The sequence below is a fragment of the Cheilinus undulatus genome, linkage group 13 (assembly GCF_018320785.1).
Source record: "Cheilinus undulatus linkage group 13, ASM1832078v1, whole genome shotgun sequence".
In the NCBI taxonomy this organism is placed as follows: Eukaryota; Metazoa; Chordata; class Actinopteri; order Labriformes; family Labridae; genus Cheilinus; species Cheilinus undulatus.
Window position 1 is genome coordinate 39485529 of NC_054877.1, and position 23898 is coordinate 39509426.

General features: G+C 39.6%; 1 protein-coding gene across 1 annotated transcript in view; it reads left to right on the top strand.

Moving 5' to 3' along the window:
• Positions 1-23898, top strand: part of LOC121520241 — a 389305-nt gene that overhangs the window by 76506 nt on the left and 288901 nt on the right. Inside the window, exon 2 of the mRNA XM_041803615.1 lies at positions 12004-12109. The gene's annotated coding sequence lies outside the window, so the exon portion shown is untranslated. The remainder of the gene's footprint in view (positions 1-12003; positions 12110-23898) is intronic.

Here is a 23898-nt window from a genome sequence, read left to right on the forward strand (position 1 = left end):
ACTTTTTTTTGACAAATTCCAGCCTGGCCTACCTGTTCTTCTTGCTAATGAGTCGTTTGCATCTTCTGGTCTAGCCTCTGTACTTTTGTTCATAAAGTCTTCTGTGAACAGTAGATGGTGATACCTTCACTCGTGTCCTCTGGAGGTTGTTGCTGGCGTCACTAGCAGTTGTTTTAGGGTCTTTCTTTACAGCTCTCACAATGTTTTTGTCCTTAACTGCTGCTGTTTTCTTGGTCTACCCGTTCAACACCAGTGGTTTCTTTCTTCTCAAGGACGATCCAGATGGTTGTACTGGCTGTGACTGATGTTTGTTATATGGTTCTGATTGATTTTCCATCTTCTCTCAGCTTCACAGTTGCTTGTTTTTCACCCGTAGACAGGTCTCTGGTTTTCATATACAGTCTGCAAAGGCAGAACCCAAATCTGAAACTGACACTAAACAATATTTATTGTTTGAATAATCAGTGTAATAGGACACACCTAGGCACCAAAGCACACCTGTCAGTCACATGTTCTAATACTTTTGCTCACATGAAAAATGGGTAGGTTCAAACAAGTGGTGCTATCTTCTAAGTTGTGTATCAGATCCAGGTGTAAATACCTGTAAATAAAAGCTAAAATGTTGATCTCTTGTCTCATATTCATCTTTTGATGCCAAACCAGAATGTTTTCAGTCTACAGCAGAAATAAAGGATTTTGGCCTCACTGCTCCAATGCTTTAGATGGGAGTGTCATTAGAGCTCCAGGTTGAGATAAAATGTTTCTTAATATGTGATTATACCTACTTTACCTCTATAATAAAACATAAGAGGAATTATGAACTATAACTATCATTAAAATACACAAGTGATGATGCCAGTGAAAATTAGCTTCTTACTGCAGAGCGTATTTAGGATAAGGATCGTTAGGTTATCCATATGTTTGAAGATATCGGTGACCTTGTTTGGGCAGCTGGGATGCCCCCCTCGATGGACTGCAGCATGAGTGCAGTCCTCCCTGCATCTGTTTCTGAGCTCAGCCTTCATCAGCTTCAGTCTGGAGCATAACTGCTCTACTTGTCACTGGTCATGTGTTTTTAGGAGCTTGGTCAGAGCAGGAAAGAACCCTTTATCACATTGTATCCAATGAGAGGGCACACTGGAGTTCACCTCATCATTTTTTGTCTACTGGTAGGAAACCTTAGAGGGCGCTTAATCAAGTTTTGTCCACTGAAGGGAACCCTACAGGGCACTTTATGACTTATTACCCACCTGTAGGGCACCCTGGAAGGTGCTTTATCATGTATTCCCCACTGGAAGGGCACCCAGTGGTCATTTTATCATGTTCAAGCCTTCAAGCTCCTATCTCTTGTATCAAAGAAGGGAAAAGGATATGTGCGAATACCAAGAGCTAGAGGACCAGAGCACATATCTTCATGTCCTAACTAGAAACATAACCAGGAGGTAACATTAAACAGTAACATGTTTTTTAAACTACATGTATATTGCATATCACACATTTTCTCCCTGACCATATAATATATACTGTATATTGTTTTTTCTTTAAAGGTCAATGGCAATTTATGATTCAAGCAAATGTTTTGAATTTCATTTAGTGATTCAAGCTCTGCCACTCTCCTGCTGGGACTGATGGCACTGCACTCTAACGTCCTCAACTTACCAGTCTAACCTGCCTCAAAGTGTTTGTTCTGATAGATACAGTGTTTAAAACTGTTCCACAGTAAGAAGTATGTAGGAGTGCATGTACAAAATAACTTGTTGAAATATACTAATCACAGGTTGATGTGATAGCACTTGCTTGTATTTATGCTTTTGTTCAAAGCAGTTCCTGTCTGCAGAGACACAGAGGGCCACATCACATACTCTCCGCCTCTTTCTCTCTGTCATGAGCTGTTCAGGCCATTTCCATCAGGATCCACACACCTAGAGCTGTGAAGTTTAATAAAGCATGACGCAGCAATGGAACAACCTGCCATTGGTTACCAGCTTGTTGCAAAGCCTTCTGGGAAAACAAATATGGTGGTTTACATTAGTGGCTAGTAGGAAAATGACCAAAAATTGGATTAGAAATGTGTAAAAAGACATTCGCTGTTAGATACATTGGTATGAATGTAATCTTTAAACACCCAGAAAAGTCAGCCAAGTACCAGTCTTGCTAAAAAAGCTTCCCTAAGGAATTCAAGGGCATGGACAGTGGCATTGGAATGACACAACAGCTAGCTTCAAGAGAAAAAATAATAATTTCATTGATTTAACTTTGAATAAAATGTCACTTCCAGTGATACATGACAGCACTGGGTTAATCTAAGAGATGTTCACAAGAAACTGGTCTTTGTTACACTTTTGTATTGTTTTGACTAAGGGTGCTTTACTTACTGTTTGGATTACAACCAGCTTTTGTTTTGATGGTACAACAAAAGTTCTTTTTACAGATCAAATGTTAACACTAAAAAAGTGAAACGTTAGATATCATAGGGCACATACTACTCTTGATTTGTCCATTGTGCTGTCTGGGAGGTTGTGAAGGAAATTGCAACATTCATAGAGAAGCTGTGTTCATATTTTGCATTACTAAGAGCATGAAGATGCTACTGTGTGTAGTATTCAGCTGCTGCCCCTCTGTTGTCACGGTGTGCCTAAAGAGACAAAATTAGCATGAGATTAATGCAATGAAAAACCTTAAGTCATTAATGTTGGACCTTAACTGCATCACAACAGATCACACTGCAGTGCAGCCATTTCTATCTCCATTGAGAAATACTGCCCAAAATCTATTATTTCTTATTTAAGTATTGAAAATAAAGTATTTTCTTCTGTTTGGAGAGTCCATTGTTCTCCTTAAGTTAAGCTCTTGCCACCATGTGGTTGCAGGGCTACTAAATATGGAAGGGTTCACATAAATGAAAGATGTTAGAACCACTGAGTAAAACAAACATTGAAGGTAGCATTGTCCCATCTGATGTAAGCACAGAGCCCAAAAAATTGGGCCAAGAGGCTCTGCTCATGGGCATGCTTAGATAAGATACACTCACTGGCTACTTTATTAGGTACACCTTGCTAGTGCTGAGTTAGACCCCCTTTTGCCTTCAGAATTGCCCTAAAGGGGACATAAATTACTCTTTAAAGACAATTTTATATTGGTCTCAGAGGTCCCCAAAACATGTCATGTTCAAGAAACCAGTTTGAGATGATCTGAGCTTTTTGACATAGTGTGTTATTATTGAAAGTAGCCGTAAGAAGATGGATACGCTGTGGTCATAAAGGGATGGACATTATCAGCAATGATACTCAGGTAGGCTGTGGCATTTAAATGATGCTTGGTTGGTACTAAGGGGCCCAAAGTGTGCCAAGAAAATATCCTCCACACCATTACACCACCACAAGCCTGAATCACTGATACAAGGCAGGAAGGACTCATGCTTTCGTGTCGTTCACGCCAAATTCTGACGCTACCATCTGAATGTTGCAGCTGAAATTGGGACTCGTCAGACCAAGCAATGTTTTTCCTATCTTCTGTTGTTCAATTTTGTTGGGCCTGTGTGAATAGTAGCCTCAGTTTCCTGTTCTTAGCTGACAAGAGTGGCACACAACTGCCGCTCACTGGATATTTTACCTTTTTTGGACCATTCTCTGTAAACCCTAAAGATGATTGTGTGTAGATCAGCAGTTTCTGAAATACTCCGACCAGCACGTCTGGCACCAACAACTACGCCACATTCAAAGTCAATTAGATCCTCTTTATTCCACATCCTGGTACTCGGTTTGAACTTCAGCAAGTCATCTTGACCACGTCTACATGCCTAAATGCATTGAGTTGCTGCCATGGGATTGGCTGATTACCTATTTGGGTTAGCAATTAAATAGGTGTACCTAATAAAGTGGCTGGTGAGTGTATAAATATATATATATATATATATATATATAAAACATCGGCGGCTATATCAATGTTTAAATGTTTGAATATGCAACCTTTAAGGCTAAGAATAAGTTCAAAAGGAGCAGACGTTGGATATAATCTTGTGATGACTCATCATGGTGGCATCTGGTGAAGAGGTATGACTTAAAAAATCCATTTTGCAACCATTTTTATCAGTGAATTCAATGTGACAATGAAACGCCGTTATAACCTTATCACAGTAAGGTCAGCAAAATCTCAAATATTTCAACTCTTAAATCTTTTATTCTTCTTCTGCTGCTCCATTTTTCTCCTCCTTTTTATGTGTGCAAAACTTTGTGAAGAGCAGCTCGTGGCTCTCTGAAGGTCATGCGGGTGGGCGTATAAATTGTCGCCCAAAGAAGATGTCAGGAAGTAGCGAACAATTTAGCCAGTAATTGGTTTTGCAGAATATTAAAGAAGAAGGTTTAGAGTTGGACTGAGGAGAAGAGTGTATCTATAGAAAATCAAGGTCAAAAGAAAGTTAGGAGAGTTTGAATTTACCCAATGGGAAGCTAGGCAAATGTTTAACATGATAAAAGATGTGTAAAAGAAAGAAGGTAGGTAGAAGAAAAGGGGGCGTTTGTGTGAATGAGAAAGTGAAAAGTGCTCTAATTGCTCCAAAGGGAATTTGTCTTACACATGAGTAGGTTCAGCGATACTTAAAGTAAAATCAAAATGACAAGAAAACACAAGGAGGGGAAGACAAGTGGGAGCAGGAGAGAGGATGGAGGCGAAGGAGACAAAGTGAGAGAGACAGAAAGTAAGAGGACGAGTGTGTCTCCATTTCCACAGAAACACAAACCGAGCTAGTTTCCACCAATTACGTTCATGTCAGTGTACGTCCTGGATTCAAAATGCAACAACAGCCTGGAGGGGCCTTCAGTCTCCTGCTGCACAGTCCACATCTCTGCCTGCCTGCCACTCCACTCGTCTTTGTCAAACACACATCCGCCCACGCGCGCAGACACCGTGTATGCACATATCACACTCACGCATAATAATCTCATCACTCCTCTTAGCTTTGTCTCTCTTTGTCACCCACATATATCCACTCACACCCCCACCTACTAACCAGTCACACACTTTCCCACCACACACACTTAAATCTCCTCTGTCACATCCCTCCAACGTCTCCTGTTTCCATTTCTCTCACTCCCTTCTCCTCAGGCTCTCCATCCATCCATCCACCCCCTACTTGTCTCGTTCTGTCTGTGTGTTGGTGCCCCTCCTCTCCCCTCAGATGATAGTAATAAGGCCGCTGATTGCAGGAGACGGAGATGAGGGATGGCGCCTATTGATGATCGTGCCTGTGACAGCCTGGCAGCCAGCTAGATGCACGGCCTTCATTATTAGCGGTAACAATAACAGCAACACTCGGGCCCTAATTGAATGAAAAAGGCCGCTGGCAGCCCGCCGTACGAGCTGGAAGGTAGGAGGGAAGGACGGGCAGAAACGGGCACAGACAGGCGGTGGGAGTGATGGAGAGGTGAAGAGGAAGAAAGATGAGGACGGAAAAAGGGAGGAAAATAGCAGCTAAAGGGGCTGTATGAGGGAGCATAAATGCATGGAGGAGAAAAAAAAACATGCAGACAGGAGGTGAAGTGGAAAGTGTGAAAGGCAGAAGCACACAGAGTGCTCCTGCAGGAGCGTGAGTGAGGGAAGCTTGGACAATTAGGGCATTATTATTGAGTGGAGAGGTGGATAAATAATTGACAACATTCTGTTTGAGTGAGAAGGAAGGAAAAATGAGGGTTATAAAGCAGAAAAGGGACTGTGGAGAGACACAGAGATAAAAATGTGTGCAGAATTTTGCAAGATTTGTTCCCTGAAATGATAAAAGAAATCTATAAAAGAAAGAGGTTTTTTAAGATTTCAAACATAGTGGACTGGGATTTAAGTTCAGTATGGAGAGTTTTAAACCTCTGTGTGCAGTGCCAATAAAAAGTCTTCACCTAGTGGATGTTTTCCCCTTTTATTGATTTTATAAATCAATCATAGTCAGTATAATTTGGTGTCTTTTACCAAAAAAAGAAAAAAAAAAATCAATATTCACCCCCTTTAAGTCAGTATTTAGTCGACGCATCTCTGGCTGCAATCACAGCACTGAGTCTGTGTGGAGAGGGCTCAGTCAGAATTGCACATCTGGACACTGCAATTTTACTCCTTTCTTCTTTGCAAAACTGCCAAAGCTCCATCAGGTTGCGCAGAGATCGGGTGTGAACAGCTCTTTTCAAGTCCAGCCACAAATTTTTATTGGCTTGAGGTCTGGGTTTTGACTCAGCCACTCCAGAAGATTCACCTTGTCTTTAAACCATTTGTGCATAGCTTACGCTGTATGCTTCATGTCATTATCTTACTGGAAACTAAATCTTCTCCCAAGCCGTAGTTCTCTTGCAGACTGAATAAGATTTTGCTCCAGGATTTTCCTATATTCATTTTACCCTCTACCTTTACAAGCCTTCCAGGGCTTCACGCTTCACAGTAGGGATGGTGTGTTTGTGGTGATGTGCAGTGTTTTGTGTCTTTCCTCCACTTGACCATGGAGTCTCCCATATGCCTTTAGGTGAACTCTAGTGTGATGTCCATGACATCATGTGATGTTTGGTGTTGTCAGCCTGAGTATCTCCAGCATGTGCCAGTGAGTGCAGCTCATTGATTAATGTCACACACCTGTGCTTAGAGTGAGGAGGTTATTTAAGCTCCTGCGGTCACACATTCACTCTGTCTCTGACCCGGCCTCCACACAGGTATACCACACTTCGGTTTAGTTATGTTAGATTAGGTTGAGCTTTAGTTAAGTTTGCATTTTACAACATTTACACACATTATCTTCACTCATGCACATCCCACACTACTGACTCTACTGATTTACATCATGCTGCAAATATTTAATTTGGTCTAATTTGAAGTAACTTTAAGTAATTTGGTTCACTGTGGTCTAATTTGTTTTTTTTAGACTCTTTAGTTTGTTTTAATTCAGTTTAATCTAAAAGCCTAACTAGGGACAGGAGATGGAAACTAGCAAAAGCTATAATCTCTATATGTGAAACATCAGCTACTTTTAGCTTGTTTGTAACAGGCTGAAGTTTTACTATGTAATCTGCATTGTCCCTATCAAATAAACTTAATAAATAAATAATAGTCAGCTGCCTAATTTGATTATTTGACTTGGTCTGATTTGGTTTAATTCGGCCTTATTTGGTTTAATTGGAGAATTGTTTGAGATAAATGTTTGGTTGGAAAATTAAAGACTTGTTTTAAGACTTTGTCATGGTATCTCCTTTCTTTGTTGTGACCACCTGAGCCAGGTCATGACACTAGTGAAGAATTAATGCGAGTTTCTTCAACAGGGGCTTTCTCTTTGCCACTCCCATAAAGCTTAAAGAACCTGGTCAACAGTTGTTGTATGCAGAGTCTCTCCCATCTCAGCTGCTGAAGCTTGTAACTCCTTCAGAGTAGTCATAGGTGTCTTGGTGGCCTCTCTCACTAGTCTCCTCCTTGCACACTCACTCAGTTTGTAAGCATGGCCTGATCTTGGCAGATTTACACACTTGACTTACTCCTTCTATTTCTTGATGATGAATTTTACTGAACTTTGAGAGATGTTCAGAGCCTTGGAAATGTTTTTATATCCATCCCCTGACTTGTACTTTTCATTAACTTTTTCTCTGAGTTGCTTTAAATGCTCTCTTGACTTCATGGTGTAATGGTAGCCAAGATTACTGATTAACCAGTGACTGGACCTCCCAGACACATGTGTCTCTGTACTACATTTGCATGAAACACATTCACTGCACTCAGGTGATCACCATTTCACTAACTGTGAGACTACGAGCACCAATTGGCAAAGGAGGAGGCATTAATAAACTTATCAGAGTACAGCCGAATTGTGGCCTGTACTTGCCTATAAATCTTTTGCTATCTGGTTGAATTGCTTGGTAAGAAATAAAATCACACTATGAAGTTAAACTTAACATAATTTTAATAAATCCAACTTTCACTTGAAACCCTGAAACAATCCAACAGAAAGGTGAACATAAGTCACATTTAATGAAGTTGGACAGATGCTGGGAAAGTTCATTTTCTTGCCAGATGTCCTGCAGCCACAGTGTTTTCCTACTTGGCTCTGTGCTTTTGAGGCATAAATATGTAACTTAGATATTAAAATTGTGATTTTAAAGGTTATTTTTAGTGCATAAGACCAAACAGAAGCTCTTCCGCATTGGGTTAAATGGTCTGCTTTCCCCATCGGCTTGAAGCAGATGGGACATTCTTAGGTGTTCCTCTCGATGTCGACTTTATCTATAGAGCTTTTAATCAACGTTTCAATGTAAATTGGCAGCATGTGTTGTCTTAACACAAAAGCAAAGAAGACCACCAGTTAGAAGATTGACGATTTCTTCTAATGCCTACCAATGGGTCGATTCAGACAAAGCGAATTGCCGACTTGAACAGAGCTCAGTGTTTAAATTTCCCTGGAGAAGTTGCAGAGTTAGTTGTACATTAGACACTTAAAAGGCAGCAGGACGAGATTTTACCCAAGAGAAATCTACGTACACATGTAAACGACAGGATCAGTAAAGAGATAAGGCGTAATGCTTTGTCCTTAGGGATCGCTGTAATCGACATAAAATGAAAATTCTTCACAGATGCTTCAATTTGCGGTGAGTGAGGCACAAAAAATGTATTAATCACTTCTCTTTGGGTGTTTTAGTTCTTTTTATCTGACTTTTTCATACCTCTGTTCTGGAATAAATGGTGAAATTTCCTATTTAGTAATGAAGTGTAGGTAATAGAGGGGCTTTCTTTATAGATAATAAACTGAGGATCAATGGAATAAACATTCCTTTTACAGAATTACTTTCTTTAGCTTTAATTCGTTCTTTCAGTAACATCAATTTGTGTTTGTTTTCAAAATATGTTGCTCCAGAGGCTCAGACCGTTTGACTGATGCTGGCTTTTCAGCAAAGTACTGTAGCTGGTGAGCTAAAGGCTAACTGTTGCACACTAGTAACTTGGGAACAGGCTATTATTCTTGGTAACCTGCTAACTCGACTCTTAAAGTTTATTTGGAGGATGCATTTGTACCACTGACTCCTGTCTCTTAGTTTTCTGCCGAACACTTTTGCTCATGGAAACAGTTCAAACTTAGACAGTGAAGAGTTAAATAGAAGTTGACGCAGGAAGGCAGCTCAGAAACTTCCCTCCTTTTGGACTTTACAGCTCTGCTTTTCAGAGGTCAGCTCCGTCAGGACTCTCTGCTGTAGGTCTTGGTAGGTGGATATTCACAAGTTCAGCTTCGAGCTAGTGCAGTACATCTGGTTCAGCAAAGTTTACATAAGGCATTTGTGAAGATTTCTTTTGGTCCTGCTGGACACAGACTGTGCCAAAAAAAGGATGCAAATGCTTTTTGACACTTTAAATGCTGTCGAGGCAGGACCTTGACTCTGGATAACCTTGCTTACAACCATTTGAAGAGAAACAGTTGCCAGAAATCTTATTCTCTGGAAGAACAGGTGGTCTGAAAAACTAAAAAATACAAGAGCGGAGTAAGTGCTTTTGTTAATCCGCGCAAACAGGGACTTGATTCCTGGAAGATAAGCTGCAATTTAATCTGTGATGACAAATCTTTGAGTCAAACAGGGAAAACTTTTTTTCATCTGGCCTATATTGTGCTGCAGGCAAAAAACTGAAACACTTGGCTGTCCAGACCAGCTTATCTCAAGGGTGCTGTGGCAAACTAGGATGACTTCTGGCACCGTCAGGGATACCTTCAAAATTCTTTAAATTCAACCAAGAATTACCATGAATGTGCACATTATGAACTATCCTGACACTGACAATTAAAAGGGTCTCAGATCTCCTCTTTCCTGAAATCCTGTTAGTGTCTGGGTCAGCAGATGAGCATGATTCAGAACCAGCTCTATTAGCTAGGGATGCTTACAAAGAATTTGACTCTAGTTAGATTTGCTCTTAAGTCTGTGTGCATTGAAAGTGTGGTTGAAAGTTGTGCAAACAGTGCAAGGATGCTGATTAGACAGACATGAGTAGGGATGTGTGCAGATTTACATGACGATACGATGATTTGGGATAGTTGATAAGTGAAATGTTTATATGAGGTGAGGCATTTTACCACAGAGAGCCTTCTTACAGTGTTTCAGTTACAGTGAATAGATTAATTACTAACAGCACTTGAGTATGGTAAATAGATTTGATTAGTAATTGGCACAGAAAGTAGTTTAATTACTGCAAATACGCATATGAAGTAAGGCGTTTTACCACAGCATTTTAGTTTTAGTAAATAGATTAATTACTTGCAACATTTGAGTACAATAAATAGATTAAATTTAATAAGTAATAAGAATGGTAAGTGGATCAATTAGTGCAAATATGTATATGAAGTAAGGCATTTTACCACAGAGAGCCTCCTCGCAGCATATGAGTTACACTGAATAGATTAATTACTAGCAGCATTTTAGTATGGTAAATAAATTTGATTAGTAATAAGCATGGAAAGTTGTTTGATAACTGCAAATATGCATGTGAAGAGAGGCATTTTACCACAGAGAGCCTTCTTGCAGCATTTTAGTTATAGTAAATAGAATAATTACTTGAAACATTTGAGTACAATTAATAGATTAAATTTTATTAATAATTAGAATGGTAAGTGGATAAATTAGTGCGAATATGTATATGTAGTAAGGCATTTTACCGCAGAGAGCCTTCTAACAGCATTTCAGTTACAGTGATCAGTTAAATAACTTGCAACATTTGAGTACAAAAAACAGATTAAAATAAGTTAGTAATTACTACAGCAAGTAAGTTCATTACTGCAAATATGCATAATAAGTGGGACATTTTACCACAGAAAGCCTTCTTACAGCATACGAGTTACAGTGAATAGATTAAATACTAGCAGCATATAGATTTGATTAGTAATTTGCATGGAAAGTTGTTCTGTTACTGCAAATATGCATAAGAAGTAAGGCATTTTACCACAGAAGGCCTTCTTAGAGCATTTGAGTTACAGCAAATAGATTAATAACTCTAAATGGCCAAAGTTATAGCTTTATGATTTGTTAATACCCACTGACAGTGACCAATGGCACTGATTTATGAAAAAAATATAAATGCATGAAGAACTGAGATAGAAGTTTTGTTTTCTTTTTTTGCCCAGTGCCAGTGATATGAAAAACATTTCATTTGTATATTTTTACGCAACAATCTTCAGGGTTTTTGCACACAAATTGCAATTAAAAGGGTTAAATTCACAAAATGGATCAATTTATTTATTTAAGCTTTATTCCGTCAGGAGAAAACCTCATTGAGATTAAAAATCTCTTTTCAAGAGTGTCCTGGCCAAGACAGCGGCGGTGAACAGAGTTTCAGACACACATAAAAACAGTCATACAACATAACACAAGATATGTATTCCATATGCAGAAAAAAAACATACACACAAGAATTTAAGCAGCAGCTATTTACCAGAATCAGCCAGAATTAAGAATTGATCAAAGCATTTGCATCCAGATGTGTCTGCCTCCAAGTCTTTCATTTTTCTCTTAAAAGTGTCCAATGAGATCAGTTCACTGAGTTTAAGCTCTTCTTGTAAATCATTCCAGGCAGATAGCTGAAAAAATGCAGAAACAGTTGGAGAAAAAACGATGTATATAATTTGTATTGTTATTTATGTATGCGGCCATTTTTGGTCACAAACATCCTGAGTAACTACTTATTTTACACCATCTGAGGGCGAGAAAGCACATTTAACAGAGGCCTGGGAGAACATGCATGCATACATTTTATTGTGCTGCATTTTCCTGTCATAACAATTCAATTTTGGTTGTTTTCTAGACATTTTGAGAAATTAACAACTTTTAAAGGTGATATCAGCTTTGTTTTCCCAAGACAGACAGTAAATGAGTCAATTGTTATTACAGACAGATTTAGTGAAATAAAATACATATGTATGCCTGCTTAGGGCTTCACGTTTTGCCTCTTATTTATTTTTTTTTATCCATTTATTGCTTTATTTATTTAATTTAATCTGTTTTGTTTTATTTCCAGGTTTACATCTGGGACCCTTCTCAAAACAGCTTCACAACTCATTTGTGAGTCTTGACCTGCCATTTGAGAACCACTGATCGAGATGACTAGATCCTGCTTGAGTCTGGTAAGAAGTGTTTTTGTCCTTATCTTTTTTCTTTTTTTTTTTTGCAGTTGCAGTTGCATGTTTACACATCAACCATGGGTGTGCAGATGGATGGTTTTGATTCAGCTCCTGCAGTCATACGTGTCCCTGGGCAAGACACTTAATCCCCATTTGCTCCCACTGCTTTGTGGGTGGCGTTTAAATGTTATGGATGCACAGAAATGGGATTAACTAATCCTGATGGCCAGTTTTCCACAGCAACCTCTGCCATCAGTGTGTGAATGGGGAGTGAATTGGTATGAGTAGGTGTGACCTGGAGTGTGAAAGAGCTCTGAGTAGTCAGATGACTGAAAAAGCATTTTCCAGCATATTTACTATTTACTAAGTGATGTGTAATGATGGAATACACAATCTTAACCTTTTAATGATAGCATTTTTTGTGCACCTCATGTAAAGTTTTAGCAAAATAACAATGAAAATGTGCTGATTTCGTCTGCATATTAGCAGCGTTTGTGCTGTATGGATTAGTGTCGGAGTGTATTCATGGCTCTTCACATCATTGTGAATTTGTGAGTCAACATGAGATGGCAGTCAATCTGTGCCTTGCCCTTTTTTGACAGATTTGATTTAGTGGCGTAATGCCTCCAAATCCAAAGCTGCTAATCAAATTGTCATGGCGCGCCGCAAACATGCTAACAACGCGATGAGACGGGTCCAGGGATCACGCTAACGACATCATCACTCATGTTAATAACTCAACAGGCTTTCTCCGATACTGCTTCTCCCTCTGCTGCCATTAAAAAGACAGGGGAAAAAAAAACTCTAACAGGGGAAATCAATTTTTTGCATCTGCACCTTGTTTCCGCTCCTTTGTGGGTGAGGGGATTTATTAATCAGGGTCAAATTATACTCTGCCTGATATCGAAAAAGCATGAAGGAGAAAAAGAGAAGAAAAATGGAAATGAGGTTGTAAGAATAAGAAGAATTGTGCCTTGATGAAATGACAGAGAAAGCAGGACAGGACAGGCCAGAGGTAGAGGTTTGAATATTGATAAGAGAGTGATAATGCCTCTAACTGAAGGAAGCATGAAAGTAAAAGAAGAGTGAAAAAGACAGACAGCAGCATCATTCTGCACCTCAGGTGGTTTTAAAACAGAGAGAAGCTCTCTGGTGGCAACAGAAGCAGCAGCTGCCCTGAATTTTTTATATCCGGCTTCACGGTGCGATGGCTGAGAGACACCATGATACGTCTCACCCGTGTTCCTCCGAGAGCCGCCTTTCATTAGCCGGCCCCCGACCTGAGGTGAGGGCGATGGGGAGACCAAGTCAGGAGGAAATATAAGTCGAAATTGTTTTGAGGAAGGGGGCCAGGAGAAAGTTAATACTGAGGAGGTTGTGAGTGTATTTATGGTCCTCTGAAAAATAGAAGTCTCTGCTGTTAGGAGCTGTTTTGATGGATCTTGGGTAATGGAGTTTTGATGGATGAGCGGCGTCCGGCCAGGGCGGAGGGCAGGTCCTCACGATGATATCCGACCACCGGAAATTATTGCATCTGCTGCAATATGTTTAATTCTTAGGCTTAATTATCTAGGTTTGTGATATCGCAGTATTCCCAAACTTCAGTACACTACGACTCAGTGTGAGACCTGAAAGTCTTCTTGGGCCTAAATGCTTGTGCAACTATAACATGAGACTTAGACGTTCACTTTTAATCATATTTTATTAAAAGTGAATGCCAATGACGATGCTTTGCTTTCATGTACATTAACATTACTGGACTGCACTCAGCACCCAGACTCTTCTACTGTGAAGCCACGCTGTTGTAATGGATGTGGTATGTGGTTTAGCATTGTCTTGCTAAAATAGTCAAGGCCTGCCCTGGAAGAGACGTTGTCTGGATGGGAGCATATGTTGCTCTAAAACTTCTATGTACTTTTCAGCATTAATAATGCCTTTCCAGATGTGTAAGCTGACCATCAGAGATGCACTCTGTACACTGAACTTTACACTGATAAGCTGAATGGTACCTCTCCTCTTTAGTTTGCAGGACACGGCGTCAGTGGTTTACAAAAAGAATTTCAAATTATTAGTTATCTGACCACAGAGCAGTTTTCCATTTTGCCTCAGTCCATTTTAAATGAGCTTTGGCCCAGAGAAGATGGCAGCATTGCTGGATCATGTTCACATATGGCTTCTTCTTTGCATGACACAGTTTTACCTTTCATTTGTGGATGGCACGGTTTTCAAACAACAATTAGTGTATGTGTTCCTGAGCCCATGCAGTGATTTACAGCACAGAATCATACCTGTTTAAATGCAGAGCTGCCTGAAGGATGGAAGACCACAAGCGTCTAGTGCTGACCTTTGACCTTGACCCTTCTGTACAGCGTTTTCTCCAGATTCTCTGAATCTTTTGACGGTGTTGATGCTGGGATATTCAAGTAATTTTAATTTGAAGAAAAATTTTTGACAGTTTTTCACATATTGGTGAACCTTTGCCCAATGTAACTTTTGAGAGACCCTTCCTCTCTAAAATGCTCCTTTTACACCCAGTCTTGTTCCTGATCTCTTGTCGATCAACTGAATTAGTTGGAAAATGCTCCTCCAGCTGTTCTTCAGTAGTCCCACTTACTTTCTTTTGTTGCACTGTCCCTACTTTTTTGAGATGTGTTGCTGGCATCAAATTCAAATGAGCTGATATTTTCCATGGAATGGTAAAAGTTTCAACATCCAATAATTTTTAGTTCAATTCTAAATAATACGGGTTTATAAGATTTGAAAAGGATTGCATTCTTTCTTTATATGCATTTTACACAGTGTCCTAATTTTCTGAGAATTTGGGTTGTATTTCACTGATAACACAGATTTATTATTTAAATAGGGAAGTGGGTGCTTCATAGAATGTTTAATGAAGGGTCACCAGTTAGTCCAACACCAGTTAAACCATGACACCGGTGTCATGAGTTAAATCTTCTGACTGTGTTTTGTAACTTCTAACATGAAATCAAGCACTTTATGATCATTTAAAACGTGATTTTATTTCTTTAGATTTCTTTCATTTTTAGTTATTGTAAACAGCCCACCCACCGTACCTCTGAGCCCCACCAGAATACCCACACTTTGGGAAGCACTGCAGTATCGAATACCCTGTAACCTTTCATAAGATCTATAAAATGACTGAACCCCTCTGAGACCAAACCACAGAGGAGCCTTGAAGATCCACTTTCCTGTGATCTCAAACATCCAGATATTCCCTCCCGGCCCCCCCTCCTTTAAAGACTGCAATTAGACGAGGTAAAGTGATAATGTTTTCGTCTTAAGAGTCCCTTTGGTAAACATTGCTGTTAGGATCAATTAACCAGCGGCTAATGAGCAGAGTGGGGGTCTGCTTCAATATTGCACCATTGTTCATTGGCGATTTTTAATTAATGGGTTTTGAAGTAAAAATCGCAAAAGTTTTTAATTGTTTTTCTTTTGGAGTGAGAGGATGATGAGGAGGGGGAGATCAGAGTGGTAATTATAAAGTAAGGGCTTTAAAGTGAGGAGGATTTAGACTTTTAATTAAAGAGGAATTTGATGCGACCAACAGACTGAGTTCAATTGCCACACAATCCTGTGTTATTCTCTCTTGTCTTTCTCTGTCCCGTCCTACCCCGCTCTCTGTTCTACAGCCTTCCATCTTCTGCCACTCATCGTGCTCCCTCTCCACCCCTGTATGGTGTTGATGTCTCCCTCCTCGCTATCAGAAGCCGGATTAGGCACTCTTAGAGCTCTGAAGATGAGGCCTGGGTGGGGGAGCAGAGGGAGGGAGGAGGGCAAAGGGGGACGGCTCAGTCACTCCGCCGGATTTCCAAGATTGAATTAGTGAGCTTTAGACGAATCCGAGCCCTTTTTGGACATGTTGCTTTCTCTATTTTCCCTTCCTTTCTTCTCCTCTGTCTCCCTGTTCTCTGAGCTTTTCCTCCCCCTCACTCTCTCTGTCCCTCCATCTCCTCCTCCCCCGCCTCCTCCTCGTCTGCTCTTTCCTAATAGTGCCGCAGATTGTTTTCATAGCGGTGATAAATTAGGCTGAAGTGATTAGCGTGGTGTGAAACGTGATTACATACTGTAGCTTTGCTGATTTGTCGAACAGATGCCCTCTACCAGCTAGACTTTGGTAGGTTACAGTGTTAAACTCAGGCTAGCACACAGCTGGAGATCCCTGCAGACGTATACAGGTTAATTGCCTTGATTGTGGATACAGCAACAACATACCACCGGGAATGCAACCTGCAGTCCATTTGTTACTGCAGTGCTAGCACAAAAATCCATTTAAAAACATAGGAAAGCTGCAGGTTTCTAGATAAAGAAGCAATGATTTCAACATAGCAGCAGCTGGAGAGCAGTAATGATACAGGATCTGTCAGTTCCTGCTTCAAAAAGCAATGATCAAGATGTTAAAATTCTGCTCAATATTTGCTAATTTATGCAAACGTTATGGACTGGTCAGATTGGATTATTTATTTTTACCTTAATAAGCACAGTGGGGAAATCGTAGGTTTTGAATGTCTGAATGTCTGTCCAACAATAAGATTTTAGTCTAAAACAGGTTGTGAATGTAACTGCCAGACTTTGTTTATGAATAAAGTTGCAAAAAGAATCTAAAACTAGAAATACTTTGTACCGGCAAATTATGTCATGTCAGTTCTGACAGAGGCAACGCTTCACAGTAGTGTCTACAAGAGGTGGTGTCTGAGATCTGTGGTCTGCAGAGAGACTCCTCTCCATTCACCTGGGTTACCTCCCATAGAAAGCGATTGCAAAGGGCATGCATTTTCAAAAATTCTCAGAGGACGACTGGATGAAAGTTCTGTCTTTCACATATATGGGCCAATCAGAGCAACAAGAACAAATTGGGGAGAAGTCATGCACAGCTCTGATAAGTAACCTGAGCTTGATAGGCAGCTGCTGTCACAGCTTACTAACAGTGGAGCTTGTTGGTGGATAAAACTCATGCCAAGGCCAGACAGGAGTAGAGTAAAAACATCTTGTACGGCTATAAAGGCTTTCAGTGTGGTTCTTTGCTTTTCATTCAACAAAGAAATGCTACCCAGGTGTTATAAATATAGCTGTTTGAGCATCATCTGAGCTCATCGCTTAACCAGCAGTTTTTGTATATACCGGCTTCCAGTACAACTAAACCCCACCCATAACTATTGCAAAGCGGGTCAGGAGTAGGGTTGCCACCTTTTGAGCATATAAATAAAGGACGCCCCACAATCCTCGGGGCCACAGCCATCACAGGCTGGAGGAATGGGCTGCCTGTACCATGACTACCACTCTTTGAGTTTTGTTGTGGAGGCCATTGTTTATTTTTTGGAGTGTTTTTAATAGGGCTGAACGATTTGAGAGAATAATCTAATTGCAATTTTTTTCATCCAATATTGTGATTCCAATTTAACATGTGATTATTCTTCAGGTTCCTCATCTTATAAACCATTCTATATTATAACACACATAGCTATTTCCCCCAGAAATTTATATAGAATCACCCAAAATTTACAAATAAATGTTCAAAATTTCTTAGAGAATAACTAAGATTTTTAAAAGTGCCCCCTACCCAAAAAAATCAAATCAGCATCCCAAAAATGTACAAATAAATTCCTCAAATTTTAATAAGAATGAAAAAAAAAATCAAAGCAAATCCCACCCAGATAAATTGAAAAAGTTTCAAACCTAATTCTGCCAGAAATTTGAATCAAACTTCCCAAAATTTACAAATAACTACTACTTCCCTAACTGTTAACTACTTCCCTAAAATACCTACAATTTTCAAAACTAATTTCCAAAGAAATTCAAATTCAAATTCCTAAAAATTTCAAATTACATCTCTCAAATTCTGCAAAAATATCTACAAATTTCCTAGCTAATTTTCCCCCAAAATTCAAATCGATCTAACAAAAATGTCTTATTGCAAATTTTTTGTCCTATATTCAAAATTTGATATGAACTGTAATGAAGGGAGTGATGATTTTATGGATTTATTTTGAAGTCAAAAATATACAAAAACAAGGAAAGTAGGAATTTTGTCAATTATTCTACAAAATATTGGCACTTGAATGTCTGCATGATGTGTAGAGCAAAACACCTCTGCCTCAAAAAATGTATAAATGCAACAAGTATCAACAAATCAGTGGCAAAGTAGTATGTGAGGGACAAAAAATACAGAACAACTGGCGTCCTGTATTGACTCAAAACAGGACGCTGCATTTAACTGTCAAATACAGGACGATACTGTATTTTAAAGGATGGGTGGCAACCCTACTCGGGAGACATGCTAAAACATCTTTGTTGCCACGTTTAGCCATCTTTGCTCTTCTTTTGATTAAAAAATTTGATCCAGTTGTGATAAACTGCTGCTATACTATATCTAATTGCTACAGCTAAACCTCAACCATAGCCACCGCCTCATTATCCTCAAATGACGCTGATTGATCCGATCTGTTCTCGAACTTCGAATGTCATTCCAGATTGAAGCTTTGCAAGATGGATCTGCTTGATGACAGACATGGGATCTGGCTAATCCATCAGCTTTGCAAGGTTCGCGTCATAGCACAGCAGCCTTCGCTATCAGTGTGGGAATTAATGTGTGTAAACAGATCAGTCAGACCTGTGGTGCAAAAAGCACTTGTAGTAGTTAGATGACTAGAAAGGCACTAATAAAAGCTCAAGTCCATTACCATTATATTTTACAACTGACACACCTGCAGGGGTGGAAACAAACAAAAACAGTTTTACATTATTTTCTATTTTCTTGTACTGTTATTGAACCAGGATAAGTATGTTGTCATCAAAAGAATGGTTTTCAATGTCTTAGTCCAAGCTGGAAGCAGAGGCCTAAGAACGTTATAGACAAACAAATGTCAGCATGTATACAGGCTATAACACCATATGATATGACTTTGACACATTAAAAAGACCAAAAAAGCCATGAAATAGAGTAGAAATAAGCATTAGTGTGAATAAGGCTCTAACTAGAGAGCAGCAATGACTGTGATCTGTCAGTTTCAGGGATGATAAAGACTTTGAAATTAGAATACAAGTGCTCAATATTTGCTAATCATCAGGATTAATGATCTTGTGCCATAACTTTCACCATTAGCAGCAGGACGGGAGACAAAGTGTCATCATTTTTTGTGTGTTTTCACTGCAGGGGCGGAATAAAACAAAAGACTAATAACTAGAGAAATGGATGACCTCCCGCTGTTACACCCTCTCTGCTTGTGTTGCTGTGATTATGCCAATCACTGTCATTAGCATTCCCTGCGATTAACGTGATTTCTCACGCTTTGTTGCATGCATGCTAATGACTAGCACCCAGCTCCCTTCGTGTCTTATTTTAGTCGCACGGACCATCCAGAGCTTAAACCTCAAGCTGTACTTTATTAATACACACCCTGCAGCCGGCAAATCCAGCGCTGATTAAGGCAACAACCTGACCCAGCATTCATCGACGCTGTAATCAGCCCTTATCCAGTTTAGCTCAGTGTGATTCTCATCTCTCATCCATCTTTCTCTCTCCTTAACTCAGCTCATTTCCCTCTTTTCTTACCCACTAAAAGAGCACAAAAAAGGTGGAGACTTAGATGCCAATCTCCCCCCTCATCCCTGCACTGTATCTTTTTAACTTTGTTGCTTCTCTTCCCATGCGTGCTCTCCTTATTTGTTTATCCCACTCTCGCTAATCTTCTCTCTGCATTAAAGCCTTTTGTTGCTTTTATCTGACTCTTAATGTCTCCCACTCTCGTGAGCTCCTTGGCTTTGCTCAAGGTTTCTCTTCAATTGAAGGCTAAGCGCGTTCTTAACACAGCAGATTGAGCACAAAGTTGCAGATACAGTTTGGGTGGTAGCTAGCACAGGCATCAGGTATTAAAGTCTTTGAGGACAATTTATAGCACAGAGGGATTTGGAATATTTATCTGAAGTAGAGGGAGATGTGCTTTTGTAATATGGAGAGTGGAATAAGCTACTAGGATTATCACTTATTACAACAATCCTGAGTCACATGCAGTGACCTCCAAAAATGGATCATTATATAGCAAAAATCTGACAAGCTAGCAAGCAAGGTATGATGAGCACAAAGGCAGGATTGCTAACATTTACCCAAAAAAAATCACTCTATATTAGGCAAGAGCAAAGACTTTATGGGTAGTTATTAGTAGCTACAACAGCCACGTTTTCTGATGCTTGGGTGGAGACCTTTTAAAGGTATAGACAACACAAACATGGATGGGATGTTAAAGTTAGTGACAAAACTTATTAAGACAGCACTTTGTTAACAGGTAGGCACTCAAGCTAGCCACACCACTGGCTATGCAAATTGTATTATTTATTTTAAATTCAACTTTTAATTTAAATGAAAAGCTTTTTTAGATATATATTTTAAAGCACCAAGTCAAGACAGGCTGCAGTTCACAAATTTTCCAACAAATAGTGAGCTAAGGCTGTCAAAATTTCTGCTTTGATAGTAACGGAAAGTACTGACGTTAGTAAAAATTAGCAGACACAGAGCCACATTTTTAACCATATGTTGCTGTGAGTGGAGAGAGAAAACTTAGCAATGAAAAAAGAAAGTGAGTGCTAGTGACAGTAACAATGAGATTTCCACTCCAAAGAACTTAAAAACACATCGACACCTCCACACAAATGTGCAGGAAGGTACAGGGTTTGTTCTGATTGTCGTTGTTTTGACATTTCTTTCTGTCTACTGTGTGTCTCTGAACTACACTCTGTCACAGAAACCCTTAACTGTTCAGATACATCTTGATAAGTCACTTTAGTGTCTCATTAAAATACAAATGTAACCGTGATTGTCTGTTGCAGACGGATAGAGAGCAGAGGATGGAGACTGCAATGTTACGTGGTGAAAACGCAAATATACTTAGACCCAAAAAATGTCCTGAACAAAAAAAAAAAAAAATTGAATAAGGAGTGAGATAACTGTAGGGACTTCTGGCTTGTGAGGGCTAACATTTATCTAGTTTGCTTTACATAAATCTGGAGACTATGGGTAGTTAGTACAATGGCAACAACAGCCACATTTTCTCATGTCTGGTTGGAGAAACCCAAAAGGTACCTCAAATACAAACATGGACAGGAGGTTCAACCTCGTGACAACACTTGCTAAGATGGTGACAGCTATGAGCTCAAGGTAGCCACACCGCTATTTGCATGAATTATAACTGATTATATTTAACGTTTACTTTTTTCCCACCAGCAATCACCCAACAAACAATTAGCTAAGATAATCAACATTTTTTATACTTTGGTTCTTTTTCAATACAACATGCACTAAACAATACAACACCTGTTTTCTTTCTGCTTGATCATATCAAGAAGTACGAATGTTCGTACAAACTAGCAGACAGAGAGACAGATTTTCAAGCATAGGTTGCTTTAAGTGGAGAGGAAAAACAGCTCTCAAATACAGAGATGGAGCACCACAAGTGACAAACAAAGAAGTGATACAGGGAAATACAATGCTGTTTCCCGATTGTGTTGCGGTTTCAACCTAAAGAACTTTGTAATACATTAACACCTCTACACAAACGTGCAGGAAAGTACAGGGTTTGTTTTGAATGCTGACTTGGCCTTTCTTTCTGCCTGCTATGTGTGCCTCTGCACAACACTCTTTCAAAGAAACCCCTAACTGTTCAAATACACCTCAAAAAGCTGCCTTACCATGTTATTAACCCTTTGAGACAGATGCTGTTGTCTGTGACATGAAGAGTGTTTTTCAAAGTTATTCAACTTTATAACCAAAAATCAGCCTCTTACTTTTTTCCTCTTGCTGCCCTCCATAATTCTTTCCTTTTTTCAAGGTATCTTAGAAACAGACACAGGGCTGAGAATGGAGGAGAAATATGGGGAATGCTCTAAACCGCCCATACAGAAACTTTTCTAGTGAGCCTGGAGCTCGGTTGACTTTCAAGGGTGTTTAAAGATCAAATCCACACCAGGAAATCTGACATTGGCTGTCTTTTTATCTTATCTTTAGTCAATTTTCAATCATTTCTGCCACTAGCTTTGCATTCTAACCCACTTTATTGTTTTTCCAAATGCTTTGTGATGGCCGTTGACAGCCAATGGCAGGTTGTTCCCTTGTTACATCATGTTTTGTCAAACTGACCATTTCTTAACACTTAGATCATGCAGGAGATGGCCTGAATGGCTCTTAATGGAGAGAAAGAGAGATGGAGAGGCTGTGATGTGGCCTTCTGTGTCACTGCAGACAGGAATGCTTTGAATAAAGGGTCAAATAGGGCCAATAAAATAAAGTGTAAGGACTTTTTCTGTAAATATGTGAATTGCACATCAACAGATCAGTCCCTGATGACCATCACCCAAGCTATCAATAAAAAGTTGAGTGGATGATGAGTTTCCAGTGTCAAGAAGACCATTTTTTTTGGTCAGAGAAGAGCTAGGTCTCACTAAAACAGCATATACAGGCATCATTATGTCTGCAAGACAATGGCAAATGTTGATGTACCTTGATTGACAGATGAGCTTCCCTCAGCCATACTGTTGCCATCACCTTATGACCACACATATTTCTTGTATCCAAGTCCACCAGGCGAGTTGTGTTGTTTTAGCCAACAGTCCATGTGGGACGATCACTTGGAAGAAGCCTCTGAAAGAAAGCTCTCCAAAATTGCAGGGCTGGTTAGTGACTGCCAATGAGCTGGATGGAGATTATTCCCAGTGGAGGTCAGTTGCAGAAGATTGGCAGCCAATTCTCTCTGGCCAAAGTTTACACCTGCTTAGGCTTTGATGGAGAGGAGTAGGAGAGCCATTCTCAGCAACTTCGATGCAGCAGAAAAGGTGGAAGCTAAAAGACAAGAGCTATGGAGGCAGCATAGATATCCATCTGACCACCAGCAGGGATCTGATCAACCCCAGCTTTGTAAGCTTGAGGAAGGTGTGATGTTGAAAGTCAAAAACACCTGATGATTACAGGAACAGCATTGAAGCAACAATAGATGTATTCTCAGTATCTTGTTGAACATCTACATCTACAACATCTTTTCAAACCTTTTTTGCCTACAGCACAGACAAGATCAATCCAAAATCTAAAGTCATGCGATATCCATGTCCTTACAAAATAGCCTCTTTAAAACACGTAAGAGCTTCTTTAGTTTTTGTGTGGCTGTAATTATAATGTTTAGTCATACAGTTTCTACAGCATGCCTAGATTTACTGGTGTGCCTTGCCACACCATTTGGGAACTGCTGCTCTAGCCAATCAAATCATATTCAAATCATCAACATTGGGCCAGATCCATACGTTTCAGGGTTTTTGTACTTATTGTGTAACTCTTAGGCTTAATATATTTTTGAATGGAAGGATATTCAAACCTTGCATCAGACTATTTAGATGATTGATTCTGCAGATACGTTTAGCATTTATTTAGATGTCCTGGTTTGGATACAGCCAAACCCCCTCAGACCCCTTCAGGACTATTGTCTCTGTATATTGGGCATGCAATATTACCACTACACTAGACAATAGCTGCTCTTAAACTGAACTATTGAGCCCTTTCTTGCCTTGAAGTTTAGCCCAGGAGTTTGCCATGTGATTACCTCCAAGCTCAGGCACTAAAAATTAAGCCAACATTTAAAAAAAATGGTATTCCCCTGAGTGTCCAGTTGAGGTTGGTTCCAAATACAAGTTGAGATCCAGCACAATCGGGCTGTAGACCACAGATCTCAGATGACCCACTTTGCAGACCACTACAATGAGACACAGAATAAAAAGAAATGCTAAAACTTTCA